This window comes from Lampris incognitus, chromosome 15, assembly GCF_029633865.1.
Source record: "Lampris incognitus isolate fLamInc1 chromosome 15, fLamInc1.hap2, whole genome shotgun sequence".
Classification (NCBI taxonomy): Eukaryota; Metazoa; Chordata; class Actinopteri; order Lampriformes; family Lampridae; genus Lampris; species Lampris incognitus.
The window spans coordinates 11,690,737-11,709,187 of NC_079225.1; the positions used below are offsets into that span (position 1 = coordinate 11,690,737).

General features: G+C 43.8%; 1 long non-coding RNA gene across 1 annotated transcript; it reads left to right on the plus strand.

Annotated features, from left to right (window-relative positions):
* Positions 1–7,764: 7,764 nt before the first annotated feature.
* Positions 7,765–9,131, plus strand: LOC130125548 (uncharacterized). Its single transcript, XR_008811452.1, has 3 exons — positions 7,765–8,560; positions 8,761–8,849; positions 9,001–9,131. It is a non-coding gene; the product is annotated as an uncharacterized LOC130125548 (long non-coding RNA).
* Positions 9,132–18,451: the final 9,320 nt, after the last annotated feature.

Genomic DNA, 18,451 nt, shown 5'->3' on the forward strand with positions numbered 1-18,451 from the left:
CACGCGGCATTGCCTCTAAATATCATCATCGTCTGTCATTTGTTCAGTAATATAGTGCCCAAGATATTTCACCTTATTGCATACCCCAGGATTATTTATTATTGACGAGATTATAGTCAGTTAGGGAAGTTAACTGTGAGCAGAACAGCCTCATTGTTGTTTGTCTTCATTTACCTTTTTCAATCCGCTTCAATCTTCTACGTGCCGTGCCTTTGGTAGCATTCTCTGTACGTCAAATGTATACTGCATACTGTTCTGACGTCTTTATGATTACTAATCCTCCCGCCCCCCCCCCCCCGCCCGCCCGCCATGCGCTCTTTGCACAATCGTTCCCGCATTCTACCTAATACTGCTTGTGCGTTTCCGGTCTATCGATGGCGCTGTTTTACACCCGTTCTTTGCAGGAGCTCCCAAAGCTCAAAGTAACAGGTGTCCACAGAATTTGCCAGCAAACAGCACCAACACCAACCAGCAAATTGGACAAGGGCTTTAGGTTGTATGCTGCATCCTACACTCACAATTACAAAGGTAAGAAAACAAATGTTAACAACTATTTGGCTCTTGAGACCCGGACCGTTTTATAAGTGGAAGGCTCAATCAAAAACCAAAACGCCACCAGGTGGTCATATGTATTTTCACCAAAGACATTTACAAGTATCCTGTCATCTCGCATGTTATCCAAATCAACATTCGGATAGGGTGTTTGTATGTATAGCCTAGTTTAACCACCAATGCATCATCGTTAAATATATAGAAACATTGTCACGGGGTCACACCGTATAACTCGTGGATGGAGCACAGGGTTCCCAATGACACAAGTAAACAAACATTAGGCTACGCTGACGACAGGATTTTTATAATTTAATTTATGTCCAACGTTAATTGTTGATGTCAAACAGTTAGCTAATGTAAACTACTAATAAGACACGTTAGCCCCCTAGTTAACGGGTCTGACCCTTTAGCCGAGCGGTTAGCGATGTCTTCAGTGCGATACGGGTTCGCGTCCCGGCCGCGGCAGTTCCTGTGGTTGCGTTGTCCCCCCCGAATTCGCTACAATATCCTTGGCGAGGTGAAAGGTTATGGCTTTGGTGATTTCACTCTGCCGTTTGGATTTTGCGCGCGCAGCGCTTGCGGACGTCCGCTTTTAGTCCGGCGGAGTCCGCTCCGCGTACGTCCCGCCCGAGTATGTTTGGGCCTTGACTCTCCTTTCTCTGGCTCTGCCGTCTTTCATTTCTCCCCGTTGAGATATGACACCAATGTATTTGTACGACTCTGCGTTACTGCGTACTATTCTTTTGTTTACAGTCAGCGATGACTTTGTTTGTCCACAAGTGGGCGGTGTTGCGCCTGCATCCGCGGGTTGATTACGTCACTGAGACGCTGTTCATTCTCTTTCCCAGACGACGACCGAATAAACGGAGGCTGCATTTCTCCCTCCGGCAGAAGTTCGGTAGTCAGTACGATTCTTTACAACGGTTTAATAATCCACTTCATCTGCGCAGAGATGGACATAAAGTATCAGCCTAGTCTTCTAACACTCCCGAACACACGTGGATTCGTCTTCTTCATCCATGCGCACGCGTAGCACTAACGTCGCTAGGTAACGTCAGCGTGTCTAGACGGGCCTGAGTTGAGCGACGAAGAAGTAGAAGAAATAAAAAAAATAACAGAGTGAGGGGTGTTGAGAGTTTGCTGCTAAAAGAAAGTCGATGGAGCAAAAATGTTGCAGTATGACATGAGTCTGAGTACCTTAGGCCAGTGGTTCTCAACCTTTTTGGGGTCCTGGACCCCCTGCGTATCTGTGATCTACCCTGAGGACCCCTCCACCTGATCTTGGGGGAGGGGGGTTGCAATTTGATAGAAACAGTAGAAACTGCATTTTAAATTGCATTATAGCATTTATTCACTCTTTGGGGAAAAAATAAGAGCTTTCAGTTGTAACTTAGATATAGTTAACAAAACAGAATTCTTATGCAGTAACTTTCAGATATATGTAACAACAGCATTTTTATGCAGTAACTTTTAACAATGCAAACGGGAGCGAGATCTCTTATTAAAATACATTACACTTGTGAAACAGATGTAATTAGAGAAAAAAGTCCTGTTACCCTTTATAGTTTAGGTAGATAAAGGTCTCAGTGACATTTGAGTAAAATAATCCTATTTCTATAAATGTCATAGGATCTTGTTTTTAAAGATATTTTATTTTTACGGACCCCTTGCAATTACACCACGGACCACTAGGGGTCCGCGGACCCCCGGTTGAGAAACACTGCCTTAGGCTACATACTAGTAGGAAAAATATCGCAGGCCCTGCGATGTGACTGCTGCACATGCGCACATCGCGATGACGACGCATAAACGATACATCGTGCAGGCCTACCTGGGTATAGAATTGGATGTCGGCGTCGGAGCCTGCAAGCCGCTGTAACCCAAACTCTCGCAACTCCCGCCATTCCCTTCTCAGGTCTTCAGTTTCTTTGTCTTTGTCTTCTACAGATGACAAGGACGTGTCCAGGGCAGACGGTTCAGGAACAGAGCAGTAGTCGTGATCCCTTGTGCTATCACATTGCCCCTCAGGAGGGACTGGATCAACTGCGCCGTTTTGCTCTCCCCACTATGGGGACAGAATAGTGCCAAAAAGTTGTGCTTTTTGGCACTATTCTGGCACTATTCTGTCGCCATAGTGGAAGACTCCCAAAACTCCGGCAGTTTCATTGCAACGGCGTCCGTAGCCATAATGTGTGTGTGGTTTCAGAAAACTCACCCGAAAACCGACGTCGGGGTCACCAGTGTAGAGCCGAAGGAGCGGAGAAGACCGCAGGTTCACACTTGAGCCGTGTAGGCAACTTTCTTTAATCCACGGTACATCAGAGAGACAACACAACCACAGCTCGACTGAGCGGAGGCGGCAAGAAGAACCAGAAAACTGGTTGGACAACCATAACCTATCCCTGCGTTAACCTGCCAGGGCAACCATGACTTAACCCTTAGTTCCTGGGGGCGATTCTGTCCCCAATACGTGTCCACCACAAAGTTGTGTTTTAAGCCGACATTTAGTTATGAGTCCATATAGCCTACCAGCTAGCTTTCACATCTAGCTAACATTAGGCTATGTTTTAGCTAGCCAGGCTAGCCAGCTGGATCAGGGGAGCTCACATGCACTTTCCCGTTTGTTTAAAGTGCACCAGGATATGGCTCACACATCGTGGGCTTGATCCAGACACTGGATCTTATAAAGGCAAGAACAGAAGAGTCAGCTAAGTGCTGCACAAGTTTGCCACAACAATGGCACAAACCAAGAGGCGGTAAAATAAAGGCTGTGCCCGTATCATCGGTGGCGGTCGCAAAGGCCAGACAGGATCGAAAGCGGAGACCAGTTGACTGTCACGTTAGCTAACCTAGCTATCGTTAGCAAGCTTACCTTGCAGCAAGAAAACGTGTTTTTGTTTATCCTCGATGGATTCAGCTGCGAGTGAGGTCTTCCACACTGGCTGATCCACATTCGACATTTTTCCTCTTGTGTTTTACGCTTAGGAAAAGCCCAAAATACTACCCCCACCCTCCAAACTTTCAGGATATCTGCTGTCTGATTTGCAGGTACCAGAGGCGTGGACTCGAGTCACATGACTTGGACTCGAGTCGTGAATTTGATGACTTTAGACTCGACTTGACAAAATGTAAAGAGACTTGCGACTCGACTTGGACTTTAACATCAGTAACTCGTGACTTCACTTGGACTTGACCCTTTTGACTTGAAAAGACTTGCTACTTCCCCCAAACCCAAAGATTAAAAAGTATGTTGACATGTACCGCTCTATCTCTCTTTGTACATACACCTGGGCGTCTGCGTGTGTGTGTGTGTGTGTGTGTGTGTGTGAGAGAGATGGCGCGCTGTCGGCACGACATCCAATCAAATTAGAGCCACGTTGTTTTGAGCCGACAGCATCCAACCAATCAAATTACAGGACAACCAACGAACGAAGAATAACAGACAACAAGGCGCCAGTTGGCAAAATGACACCGAAGATCGTTTCGTTTGGGTATAAAAATTACGAGGTGGTCAACAAAAAACGAATTGCAGTATGTAAAACATGCGGGTCGAAGATTAGGGACGGAGACGCCACAACTTGGAACTTCGCTCGACATTTGAAGTTGCACAAAGAACGGTAAGTTTTGAATGAAAGCTAACACTAGCTTATCGGCTAAGTGACGTCATTGCTAGCTGCATAGTTAAATCAATGAGTGTCCACTCACTGTTAACGTCACCTTGCCAACACGGTATAAGCTGCTTAGTCAGTGTATCTCACACACACACACACACACACACACACACACACACACACACACACACACACACACACAGTAGACTGCTGTCAGCAGTAAAACATAAGCAAACCTAATCAAGTCAAGGTCCGTTTAAATGTACTATGTTAAGAATATGTGTACGTTACCATGTTAGCTTGCTGCCAGACGAGTTTTCCCCCCCGACAGGAAAGCGAAGTATATCTTACTCTCTCCAGCACACCAGATCCCATTGACAACAACAGCCATGTTACTTTGCAGCACACGGGAGTTGCTTGTTTACTGCTGCCTCATTGAGGTCGTTTATGTCATTTCGGTAAATCACAACTAAGCTGAACTATCACCGAAGACATAAAACAGCACAAATAAACTTAATGATTGAAGTAGCAGTAGACCAGCAATTTCTGTGTGACGCGAGGTAAAATTGCTGTTTTTGTCAATGGAATCTGGTGTGCTGGAGAGAGTGAATTAACAAGCATATAACTTCAGTTTCCTGACAGAAAGGGCTATTGATGGCAAGGTAAAGCAGTGAAAATATTATTAATATAGCGTACAATGACAATGACATTGATTTTATTAATGTAATGTTACAACACACACACACTAATACAGTATACAATTGATATTAACACAAAATGAATATTAACACAATGCTACGATTGATATGTGAGTGAAGAGTAGTTTCAAATACAATTCATGTGTGGCTATAAGGGATTTTCTGACATCTGTTTCATATGCTTACCTGTTACAGATTTGAAGAATACCAGATGAACAAAAGCATCATAAATGAACCACAACAGCCTTCAATCTCAAAATTCCTGGACCGTCGTGTAGGGCATTACAGCATGAGTCATCCACAGCATAAAGCTATCACCAATGCAATACTGTCTGACTTGATTATTGATTGCAACTTTCCCCTGTCTATTGTGGAAAACAAGAGTTTTCGGCACTTTCTGACAGTACTTGACAGTAAGTACAGCCCAGTGTGTCGCAGAATGTTGACATCAAAAACAGAGAGCCTCGCTGAGGAGAGACGTTCAAAATCAAAAACTCAATTGAGCAACACTGACCATGTTTCAGTCACTGTGGACATTTGGTCTGACCGAAAGATGAGGGGATTCCTTGGTGTCACTGTCCACTGGATAGAGGAAGAGGCAGAGAGGATACAGCTAAAGACTAATCTCTTGGCCTGCAACCGCTTCAAAGGCTCACACAGCTGAACGAATCTGTGACTAATTTGAGTCAATATGTGATGAATACAACATCAAAGATAAATTGTACTACATTATTAGTGACAATGCTGCTAACATGCGAAAGGCATTCACTGTGTGCTTCCCCAGTGAGCAAGAGGATGATGATGACGGAGACCATCTTGATGACCCTGAGCTCTGGTGTAACTTAACCCTGGAAGATCAGAAAACGGTAGATGCTGCTAAGGCAAAGAAACAGCGCCTGCAGTGTTTTGCGCACACTCTTCAGCTGGTGGTGGGAGACGGTTTGAAAGAAACAAAAGTGGTATGTCCTTCTCTTTCCAAGTTATCTAAACTTAGCTCACTGCTGCACACAAGCACGACATTCAGAGATGTGTTTGATAGTGAATTTGGGGAACAGAAAGGCATCCCTGCTGCAGTCAACACAAGATGGAACTCAACACTGAGGCAAGTGAAGGCAGTTCTCCAGTGTGATCATCTAAAGCTCTGTGCTGTTCTAGAAAAGGCTGGGCATAAGGAGTTGTCATTCACACCATGAGAGTGGAATCTGTTGAAGGAGTTGGTGGACATCTTGAAGCCGTTTGGAGAAGCAACTGATTTGACACAGGGGGAGAAGGTCGTCACAATCAGTGCAGTTGTTCCATCCGTCTTGTCCCTCAATCACCACCTTGAGAAGCTGAAGTCTCAAGCTCGTTTCCTGAGAGGCCTGGTCAGAAGTCTCCAGGTATCCCTGAAAAAAAGATTTCTTGGGATCTTCATTAACGTGAAAATGGCCAGGACTCAAGATGGGATCACTGCCCCCTTTTCAGACCCAGTCTACCTCAAAGCAGCCGCCTTGGATCCAGCCTTTTCTCTGCTGTGGGTGGAGCCCCATGTGCTGGTCAATCGTGACATCAAGGCAGAGGTGGCACAACAAGTTAAAGGTAAATACTATTGACTTTAATGCAAATTTTTTTCCTCATAATCTGATCTAATTGACTGCAACAATAATTACATTTTTCAGTCTAACACTATCACCAACATCAATGGTAATGGGGGCTCTTTTGTTTCTGCTGTTGCTGTTACATGTTTTGCCAGAACTGATCCTGCAAGATGCTGCAGAGACTGAGCAACCTGTGCCTCTGGTTGATGAAGAAGAGCAAGAGGATATTGGAGAAGGAGAAGGGCTGTTTGCTGCATACCATAAGAGGCAGAAGAAGGATGTTGGGACCACTCCAGCACTACAGCTAAGTCACTACCTTGACATAGCCGAAGGACAGGCTGCCCTTTTGTTCTGGGCACTGAACATGAAGACTCTTCCTTCACTCTTCCCGAGTGGCCATCAGAGTCTTGGCGGTGCCTGCCTCTAGTGCTCCAGTGGAGCGAGTTTTCAGCCATGGTGGCATCATACTACATCCCCATCGTGCACAAATGACTGACAGACTTTTGGCCAATTTGATCTTTTGCAAATGCAATGCAGCATAGGGCCCTGACATAGAAAAGCACAACCCTGCTCATTGTTATGTTCATGTATTTGCCCTCCCGCCCCCCTCTTCCAATCTCTCTCTCTCTCTCTATCTATCGCTCTCTCACTCACTCACTCACACACAAACACCAGTATCAGTCTCTCTATGGATGCATACCAATTATTTTAGCAGTTTAGCCTCCATGTGTGTGTATATATATACACAAAGATTTTTTTATCAAGGGAGCAACGGGAACTGATAGAGGCGTGAATATATTACATGTAGATTTATGTTTGTGCGTGTTTCTATATCTGTGAGGACCGTAACGGAGGATGTGAACACGCTGGAGTGGAAGGAGGGTTTTTGGAAAGTGTGGATATGTTGAAGATGTGAAGACATTTTTAGAGAAAATGTTTGAAAACTACAAAAATTAGGACTGTTTTGCAAAACTGAGGAAACTTTAACAGAATGCAGATCATTTTTTGGGAGTGAGGATATCTTTTATAAAGTGGTGCCATGTTTGAAAAGGTTATGGTTACACTTAGGTTTTGAAAGGAGTTAAAAAGACTGAAAAATATTTTTTTGAAAGTGGTGACACATTTGGAAAAGTAACGTTTTTTGGAGGACGGTTTTTGTGATCCTCACTTCATCCAAATACCTGTTTGAGGGTGAAGACATGGTTTTTAGTTTAAGGCTAGATTTAAGTTTTAAGGTGAAGACTGTTTTACAAAAATGAGGATATTTTGAGACAGAAACAAACACTTTTGGAAAGTCAGGACACTTGAATCTTAAGGAAATTTTTCAAAAGTGAAGACACTTCCAGAAAGTTGGTGCAGTTTTTCAGAAGTGATAATTCAGATAATTTTTTGGGGAGTGAGGATTTTTTTTTTTTAAGTGATGACATGTTTGGAAAAGGTTAAGGCTAGATTTAAGTTTTGAAAGGAGTCAAAAGGACCTGTCTAGTTGAAGGCGAAAACGGTTTTGCAATATGATATGAGATCAATACAATACAGGACAGAAACTGCTGTGCAACTAGTTATAGTGCAATATGCTATGGAAATACAATGTCAGCACTTTTTGTGCAAATTAAATTTGCATTTGTTTCTTTCAAATGTGTTAGAACAACGTTCTTGCAAAAAAAAGGTTTGATAAATAAATACAGATCTTAAAAGCATACAGCAAAGATGGCAAAACGTGCAAGAGAAGCCCGCAGGTCTGCCAATGAAAGATTGGTGGACTTCATCACGAAGCTGAAGGGGTCGGACAAACGGCTACTGGTATGACACCAGTAATAATAATGCTTATACATAAAAACATTTCTAATAGCAAAAAAGATGATCAAAGCCTGATCTTCTGCAGTGCATTTATTTGACATGGTCTTTGTAATCACAGGTGAAGGCAGCTCCAAGTGGCTGGTGAATTTCAGGCCTGCGAAACCAGACAGGGTCTTCACCTACCTGGAAGAAGACGACGACCAAATTGCTGAAGTTTTTAAGCACATCAAGTTGGTCCTCCAAAGGAGCCACAAAATGTGCACCTTATGTGCCAACGACAGAGTTGCAGAGAGTCAGCTTCGTGTTGGATGTGCTGATGCCTGAGGTGAGGTTTAACTCAACCATCTAGTCTTAGTTACATTGATTTCAACAATTGTCTGTTTATCCAGTCATCAAAGCCTGTATTATAACTGTTAAAAGGGCATTCCTCAATTTAGTGAATGGGTTATGCTCGCCCCACCACTAATTTGTATTGTGTTGTAAATATGGGACCCCTTTTAACTGGAGGTTATCTATCTCTACCAGGCCATTGTCCACGCTCTTGTGGCAGTGGACAACCTCTCTCTAGCTGAGGCAAAGAGAAGATTTAACGCGGGACCATTGTATGATGAAAGGTACAAATGTGTGAAATCAGTCTACCACTTTGCGCCTAACATCCCCTAGCTGTGTTAATATTCATGATACACCATGAGTTCTCATGTCTGATCGATTGTATTTCTTATCTCTCCTTTTCTCTCTCTTTTCTTTTCCCAATGTATTCTTTAGTGAAGTGCAAGAATTTGATATTATCAAGATACAGAAGAGGCAGTAGATCGAGGCCGAGCATTAATATTTTTATTTTATTTTAATTTTATTTATTTTGTTTTTGTTTTGATGTTTTTGTTTATTATTATTATTATTATTATTATGTAAAACCTCAACCACATTCTGTAAAATGCTGAACCCGATGATAACACTGAAAAATAATAAAATAAATTACTTAAAAAAAAAAAAAAAAAAGAAATGTGTGTCTGCCTTTGGGGCCCTCCACCCCGGGGACCCCCACCAAGCCCCTGGTCACAGATGTTTACCATGTGAAGATGTCAAATGTTGCGCACAATGTCACATTAATGAAGATTATTGTTATATTGAACCATATTATCAAGATGCAGAAGAGGCAGTGGATCGAGGCCGAGCATAAAGGCAGGGGTGACTTACATGTGTAAATGTATTGTTTAGTGTGTTCATTTTATTCTTTGACATTAACTAGTTTAACAAGCCTGTTCATTAAGCATACGTGAACGTGCTCTTTCACACAGCAGCCTTGGTTAAGTTTAGTCTCTTTACACAATACTGCGGTGCTTTGATAACAACATGTACAAATATGTGTACTGGTTTATTTACATGGATAGACAACATGAATGTAATGGTTAGAAATGTGCGTCTGCCTGGGGGGCCCTCCACCCCGGGGACCCCCACCAAGCCCCTGGTCACAGATGCCATGTGAAGTTGTCAAATGTTGCGCACAATGTCACATTAATAAAGATTATTGTTATATTTAACCCAATTCGTTCTGTTTGTACATGCATATTAACCCTTAATAGAGTGGGATAGCCCACTGTTATTATGGCTGAAACAAATAGTCTCATTGTCATATGATTTGACTATGAGAGGAAATGCCAAATTTCTCAATGGAGTACACATCACATTAGGGATCGGCTTGATGGGTTTTGAAGATATTTTACGTGTAGACATTGAATACTAAAAGCCTATGTTGACTTAACTACTATTTCCCCTGGGCCCTGTACTACAAAGTGAGTTTGTGTGTGTTTGTAAGTTTGGGTAGATAGCCCCTTCAGTCTCATTTGTCCCAGCAGTAGATAATGGCAGGATCTATGGGTGTGTTTAACCTGTGGTTGGATAAGGCACCATGTTATCAGAGCCTGTGTATTGTGCTCAGTGTGTTTGCTCACAGGAGCATCTGTTTGCCATTGAGTCTAGTTTATTTTGCTTCTGTAAATCTTACCATAATCGTTACACACTCAGGCAGTGACTTTCTGTATCCGATAACAACTGATTAATGAGGGTCGAGTCGTTAGAAAAATAGCCCACATGCTAACCTGCCATAGCGAACGTTAGCTGGCATTCGCTAGTGTTGTTAGCCATCTAGCTAACGTAACGCAATTGCTAACATTGTTGGCTAACGTCATCTAGCTAACGTGTCGCTATTGTTGTGCCTTCTGCGCATGCTCCCGTCAAGTGTCTCTTGCGCATGCGCCTGTCAACCGCGGAGGTCACGCGATGTTCCTGTCAACTGCGGAGGCGACTTTTGCGGAGGTCCGCCATCTTGTCTGCAGCCAGCTACACTCCGCACCAAGCCTGACTGGCTGACGCAATAACTCCCAGAATTCTTCACGGCTTCTCTCGCGGAAAAAAGTTTGATAACAAATACGTTTAAAATCATGACAAATATTTCAAATCCAATCCAAAGCCCATTTGCAGCGCGTTGTGTTGATAGTGTTATATTTTGTAAAGACTTCATAAAGGCGACACTCTTATGGGGATTCTTTTGGTAATTGTCGGCTATATATGTAGCGGCCAGCCACACACACTTGCAAGGAGCGTTACAACGGTTCTTAGCTTGGCCACTGTGCGAGAATGATGTGCTAAAAATCGTGTAACGTTCCTCATGTTATTTAATTTTATGGCGCCAATACTTTTTTTCTGTTTATTTTTTTAATTTTATGGCGACAATTTTTTTTTCTGTTGTTATAGCATTTGCTATAACGATGCAGCAAAACAAAACAAAAAACAAGCATAATATACACCAAGACAGTCAATTAAAAAAGACCAATTATCAACTTTCACATTAGGACTTAAGAGGAAGTCGCTTTTGTGAGGGGTAAAGCTATACTTAGCACAAAAAGTAAGGAAATGTGTGTTTGGTAGATTATCTCTTTGTTGTAACAATGCTTCTTGGCAATAAATCTTATACTGTTGGGAAGCCTGTTTATTTGCCTTTTAAATGGGGCCACATTTGTAAGGAACATGCATTTGTGGGACGAGCAGCAGAGCAGAGTATGGGGGTTGCGCCCATGAAAAATTTGCCATATCTTCTCTGCCAAGGCCAAACAGCTTACTTTGCTGTTGCTATTGACTCTTGTTTTGAGCTTCTGGTACCCCACGTGCTGCCAATCAGCTGCCTGATATAAGATTTATTGCCAAGAAGCATTGTTACGACAAAGACATAATCTACCAAACACACTGTGGTGTTCCCAATGCAGAATATTAACCAGTGTGGGTTGGTTGGTTTTGAATGTGCACATTCAAATGTGATTGGTGCTGAATGAGGTGGAGGTCAGCTATTGGTTGTTCCTGAAGAGTATATAAGGCAGACTCGCCACCAGGGCGCTCTCTTGGTACTCCGCTCTACTCGGGATAGCTCGGTTGTTACAGGGTAAGAATAAACATACTACGTTACTGTCATAAGTCTGCCGTGTGCACTTTCCAGTTATCTACTTAAACAGTTTAGAACAGCATTAGTGTTTCATACACCACAGTTTGGCGACGAGGATGGGATGTTTAAGTTGGAAGTCACAGAGTTGGCTCGTCAAGCAGCTCCAGCGAGGCAGAAGTCAACGACGAACAACCAGGGAGACGTTCGGTGAGTGAAAGGACCGTCGAACAGAAGATGGCATTCGGTAAGCCAGAAGATTTCCACTTCGAGGAAAGTGAGGAAAGTTTTGATAGTTATCGCCAGCGGTTAGAGCAGTACTTCGCAGCAAATGGATTGGACACTCGAGAGGAGAAAACCAAAGCGGTATTTCTTACGGTGGTAGGAAAAAGGGCACATAGCTTGCTGATGGATTTGCGTGCACCAGATGAGCCATGGGGTAAAACATATGAAGTACTGGTGGGAATGCTAGAAAAGCACTACATCCCGAAAACCAACTTCATTGCCGAGAGATGCAAGTTTCACGGAAGAAACCAAAAGGAAAACGAAACAGTAAGTGAGTACATTGCAAGTTTGAGAAAGTTAGCAGCCACATGCAAGTTTGGAGCATTTTTAGATGAAGCACTGCGTGATAGGTTGGTCTGTGGAGTTAAGAGCAGTGAGCTAAGAGATCGGTTACTCAACGCGGCTCACACAAAAGACTTAACGTTACAGCTCGCAGTTGAAATGGCGCTTTCTTTTGAGGTAACAAAAGGCAACAGTGCGCAACAGTTTGCACAGAAAGGCTATAAAGCTAATGTGGTAGAAAAGAAGGCTAACCTAAAGCCTAGAGAGGCTACGGTAAAGTCTACAGCTAATGGAAAGCCCTGCTATCGCTGCAATGGAAAAGGCCACAGACCGGATGAATGCAGGTTCAAGGACGCAGAGCGTCACCAGTGCAAGAAAAAGGGGCACATCGCAAAAGCATGCCGTTCCCCTAAAGAAGGAAGCCATGGCAAGGCATCGAGAGGGACTAGGCATTTGGAATGTTGCCACGCTCTCCAGCACGAGACATGTACAAATTCCAGCGCTATCAAGCAGCAGGGAAGACTTGGTTGCAACGCTCCCCAGCACGTGGACCAGAGCAACGCTCACAGTCTTCGGGCAGATGGAGATCCTATCCAGCCTCAGCTCTGCAGTGCCAGAGACGACTGCTGTGTGCCGACAAGGTGCATGGTGGATGCGGTACAGAACATTGACACTGGTCAGACATTGGACAGTGGAGGGGCCGAACTTTTTGCAGTGGACACGGGTAAAGGTGACATTGTGAAACCCTACTATGTGTATGTCAGTGTAAATGGTACAAGGGTGAAAATGGAGCTAGACACTGGTGCAGCCGTGTCAGTGATATCTGAAACTCTACTTAAACGCAGGTTTAAAGATGTGAAACTTAGTCCTGCAAATTGTGTGCTGAAAACCTAGTGAGGAATCATTGCCGTTGATAGGAAAATTCGCAGCGAAGGTGAAATGCAAGGAACGCTCAGAAAAGCTAGAACTACTAGTCGTGAAAGGAAGAGGTCCTGCATTAATGGGCAGAGACTGGATAAGTCAATTAAAGCTAGACTGGTCAAGAGTCAACAGAGTGGCTCATGATACAGTGGATAATGTGTGTGCCAGACACGCATCAGTGTTCAAACCTGAGTTAGGCAAGTTAAAAGGTATTGAAGCCAGACTACATGTAGTTCCAGATGCACTGCTCAAGTCCTGTAAGCCTAGAAACGTGCCTTATGCATTAAGAGAAGCCGTAGAGAGAGAACTGGCAAAATTGGAAGCTGAAGGTGTCATCTCACCCATTAATTACAGTGAGTGGGCAGCTCCAATAGTTTGTGTGCCTAAAAAGGATGATAGTGTGAGAATATGTGGAGACTACAAGGTCACCATCAATCCATGGTTGAATGTGGAACAGTATCCACTACCCAAAACCCAAGATTTATTTGCTAAACTAGCAGGAGGTCAGCAGTTTACCAAATTAGACTTGTCGCAGGCTTATCAGCAAGTTCTGTTAGAGGACCATTCAAGACATTACCTAACTATCAACACACACAGAGGGTTGTATCACTACAATAGGTTACCCTACGGTGTTGCTAGCTCCCCTGCTATTTTTCAAAAGATTATGGATCAGGTTCTTCAGGGCATGGAAGGGGTCATCTGTTATTTAGATGACATCTTAATTACTGGAAAAGATACAGACAGGCACCTGACTAACTTGGAAGAGGTGCTTAGTAGACTTGAAACTTACAATCTCCGGGTTAAAAGAGAGAAGTGTGCATTCATGCAGAACAGCGTTTCATACTTAGGGCATGTCATTGATGCCAGGGGCATACATCCAATGAAGGAAAAGACAGATGCTATTCAGAGGGCTCCAGTTCCGAAAAATGTAACTGAACTCAGGTCATTCTTAGCTCTGTTAAACTACTATGGGAAGTTTATCCCTAATCTATCTACTCTGATTCATCCAATGACAGCATTGCTGCATAAAGATGCAACCTGGGAATGGTCAGAGAAATGTCAAAGTGCATTTGATCGTGCAAAGAAGTCTCTTCAGTCAGATAAATTGTTAGTACATTTTGATGCAGAGTTACATATCATACTAGCATGTGATGCTTCTCCTTATGGAGTTGGTGCTGTAATCAGCCACAAAATGAAAGATGGAAGTGAGAGACCTATCGTATTTGCATCCAGAATGTTAACTAAAACAGAACAGAATTACTCTCAACTGGAAAAAGAGGCACTGGGTCTTGTTTTTGGAGTTATGAAATTCCATGAGTATCTTTATGGAAGGAAATTCTTGTTATTGACAGACCACAAGCCACTGTTGAAAATTCTGGGGCCTAAAACAGGTGTGCCAACACTGGCCGCCGCTAGATTACAAAGGTGGGCTCTAATTTTGGCAGCGTATACATACAAAATTCAGTACAAGAAGTCAGAGCAGCATAGCAATGCTGATGCTTTATCAAGATTACCTGTGAAGCCTGATGTAGATGTGGTGTCAAACCCAATTTACAGAGTGTCTTACCTGGAAGACTTACCTCTTACTGCTAGAGAAATAGCCAAAGAAACAGACAGAGATCCTGTGTTAAGAGTGGTTAAACAGTTGGTGTTAACTGGATGGCCTAAACATGTACAGGATGAGTCACTGAAGCCTTATTTTCAGAGAAAATTAGAGCTAAGCATTGAGGATGATTGTTTATTATGGGGTTACCGTGTGGTAGTGCCTGATAAAACTGAGAGACAGGCTATTGTCGGAATTACATGAGCACCACTGGGAAATAGTTAAAATGAAGTCCCTCGCCAGAAGTTTATTCTGGTGGCCTACATTAGATGACAGTATTGGACGTGAAGTGAATCAGTGTACTATTTGTCAGCAGCAGCGTAGTATGCCTGCTACCGCACCGATACATACATGGAAATGGTCTTCGAGTCCATGGGAAAGAGTACATCTTGATTTTGCTGAGGACCACAAGCAGATGTTTTTAGTAGTGATGGATGCCTATGCTAGATGGCCAGAGATAGTTCCCATGACCACTACTACCTCATCTAAGACAATTTAAGCAATGAGAAATTTATTTGCAGCTTATGGGTTGCCTAAAGAGGTTGTAACTGATAACGGACCTCAGTTCGTATCGCAAGAGTTTGAGTCATTTTTGACTAAAAATGGAGTAAAACACATCAAGTCACCTGCATACCATCCTGCAAGTAATGGTTTAGCTGAAAGATTGGTCCAAAATCTTAAGAAATCCCTAGCAAAGAATAGAGCCATTGGTGGTATGACGCTTGAGCACTGTGTAGCAAATTTTCTGATTGGGTACAGAAACACACCCCATACTAAGACAGGAAAGACCCCAGCTGAGCTATTTCTGAGAAGACAGGTGCGAACCAGGTTGTGTCTTATCAAACCAAAGTGCTCTCAGAGAATGCAGACCGAGTCTGAACCAAATCTTCCCCGTGTTAGGTCTTTTAAGGTTGGTCAACATGTATTGGTAAAAAATTACAGGGGAGGGGAGAAATGGTTGAATGGAGTTATAAGTGAAGTGTTGGGTCCTGGCACATACAGTGTTGAAGTACATGGAAATTGTGTGAAAAGACATGTGAACCAGATGTTGGGTGTCAAGGGAAATCCAAATCAGACTCAAATGGACTCTTGTGATTGAGCTTCTTGGGAGATTGATGATTTCAATGCAGACACTGATGTGTCAGAACATCCTGAACCACAGGTTGTGGAAGAACGACCTGTAGAACCACCACCGCCAGTTGTGGAAAGGAACACTCGTCCTGTGAGAGACAGACGTCCTCCTGATAGACTGAACTTGTGACTGACATGCAGATTGGTTATTGGAAAAAAAGAAAAGAAATCTGTAATGTAATGTATGGTTACTGTTGAAGAAATACTGTACATGGTTATGAGCTTAAGAGCAAAAAGGATATGTTAGAATCCTAGAAAAAAAAAGAAGTTTGAATTTACAGGGGAGGAGCTTGTGGTGTTCCCAACACAGAATATTAACCAGTGTGAGTTGGTTGGTTTTGAATGTGCACATTCAAATGTGATTGGTGCTGAATGAGGTGGCGGTCAGCTAATGGTTGTTCCTGAAGAGTATATAAGGCAGAATCGCCACCAGGGCGTTCTCTTGGTACTCCGCTCTACTCGGGATAGCTAGGTTGTTACAGCGTAAGAATAAATATATTACGTTACTGGCATAAGTCTGCCATGTGCACTTTCCAGTTATCTACTTAAACAGTGTAGAACAATATTAGTGTTTCATGCACCACACACACCATTTCCTTACTTTTTGTGCTAAGTTTAGGTGTACTTCATGATGATACAGTGGTTGATGAATGGATTTAATGTGAACATTGGCCGTGAGGTAACAAACGGTGGTGACTTCAAAATCATGTTCAATTTTATCTTTCTGTCTTTTCCAGTCATGGAGAGATTTTGCCTGCTCCCTAATGCAACATTTACACAAGGATGCAACAGGGGCAGAAGTTGATGCAGAAATGTTTAGAGACCTTGTTGGACAAGGCAATGTCGTGCTGACAGTCTTCTCAGATGACCGGGAGTTATTGTGGCAGGTATAATCAAGCACTCTACAGCCTACAGAATAACATTATTTACGTTTTTTCTATTCCTTCGGAGTTCTGTGAATGCCCCCTGTCTTCTGCTTCTGACATGTCTGACCCAAGTTTCAGCTCAAGTGCATCAACTAACTGTAAATGAGGTCCCTATAGTCTTACATTATGGACCCGTCGCTTACAAATCCTGTTTTTGTTTCACTAATTATTTGATCCAGAACTTATTTTAATCTGTTAGTATAAATGTAGGTTAGTAATTTATAATCGTTGTTCAGATAATGGATGAACGGATGGATTTATTATTTTTACTTGTGTAACCGGTTATTTTCTTGCCCGGTGCGGGATTCGACACGTGGTGTACTGCACCACAAGGCGACATCACTAATTCACCCGTGAATTTTCCCGCCCTTTCTCTGTTTGTTGGTGACTACCCGCAAAGCGACTCGCCGGACTCTTTTCGTTGACGTGCATGTGGTCCCGTTGGACCTTTGTATGAACTGTTAATAAAGTAACGCCAGTTTCGGCGAACTCTATCTCTGCTCGGTGTCGCGCGCTTGGGGTCTCCCACGCACCCTAACAGTACGAACTGGCCATGACGACCCCAGCCGGCCCGGCACAGAGAGCGTACCGACCAGTCCGGTTCAAGCAGCTCTCATCGAACAGATCCGCCTGACCAGCTCCCACACGGGTGATGGTGAAATGATCCCGGCGTATGTTTACCAGCCTCTGTCTTCTCGGGTCAGGATGGATTGGAAAGCCATGGAAACTTAGTAATGCCGTTAAACTTGGAGCCGAACAAAGTGGGGCACAGCAATGCTCAGAGTATTTGTTTTGTCGTTTTTGAAAACGTTCGCCCTTTGGAACTTTTTTTCTGGATAGACTCATGATGATGAGCAAACTGTCATGCTAGCTAGCTAGCTCGGCACCAGCGCGATGTAAATAAAGGGAGCGGAAACGTACAAGCAGTACTACTTCGAAGCGGAACTACGTCACATAGCCTAGTGCATGTAACCCACTCTCCGAGCCGCCCCAGTCACTGCTTCACCCCCTCTGCCGATCCGGGGAGGGCTGCAGACTACCACATGCTTCCTCGGATCCATGTAGAGTCACCAGCCGCTTCTTTTCACCTGACGGTGAGGAGTTTCGCCAGGGGGACGTAGCGCGTGGGAGAATTCAACCCAGTAGCACGCCAAAGCGTGTAATACATCCGCCGGTCCAACGTGTCATTGTCATGGTTTGCCTCGCTCGGGCGTGAAAAGTCCACGCGTGTATGAAGGCGCGGTGCCAGCAGGGGCGATGATTAACTCAATGCCAGCAAGTCCCCACAGAGGAAAAGAAGCATACAGCATTTTCCAAAATCCCTCCCCTAACCCTAGCCCTAACCTGCCTTCACCTCTTAATCATCGCCCCCTGCTGGCACTGCACCTTCATACACGCATGGACTTTTCACGCCTGAGCGAGGCAAACCGTGACACTGACACGTTGGACCAGCGGGCGTATTAAACGCTTTGGCAAGAATCATGCTGTTCCCCCCCAGTCCCCCGCCCCCCGAACAGGCACCCCGACCGACCAGAGGAGGCGCTAGCGCAACGACTAGGACACATACCACATCCGGCTTCCCACCAGCAAACACTGCCAAGTTTGTCTGTAGGGACGCCCGACCAAGCAGGAGGT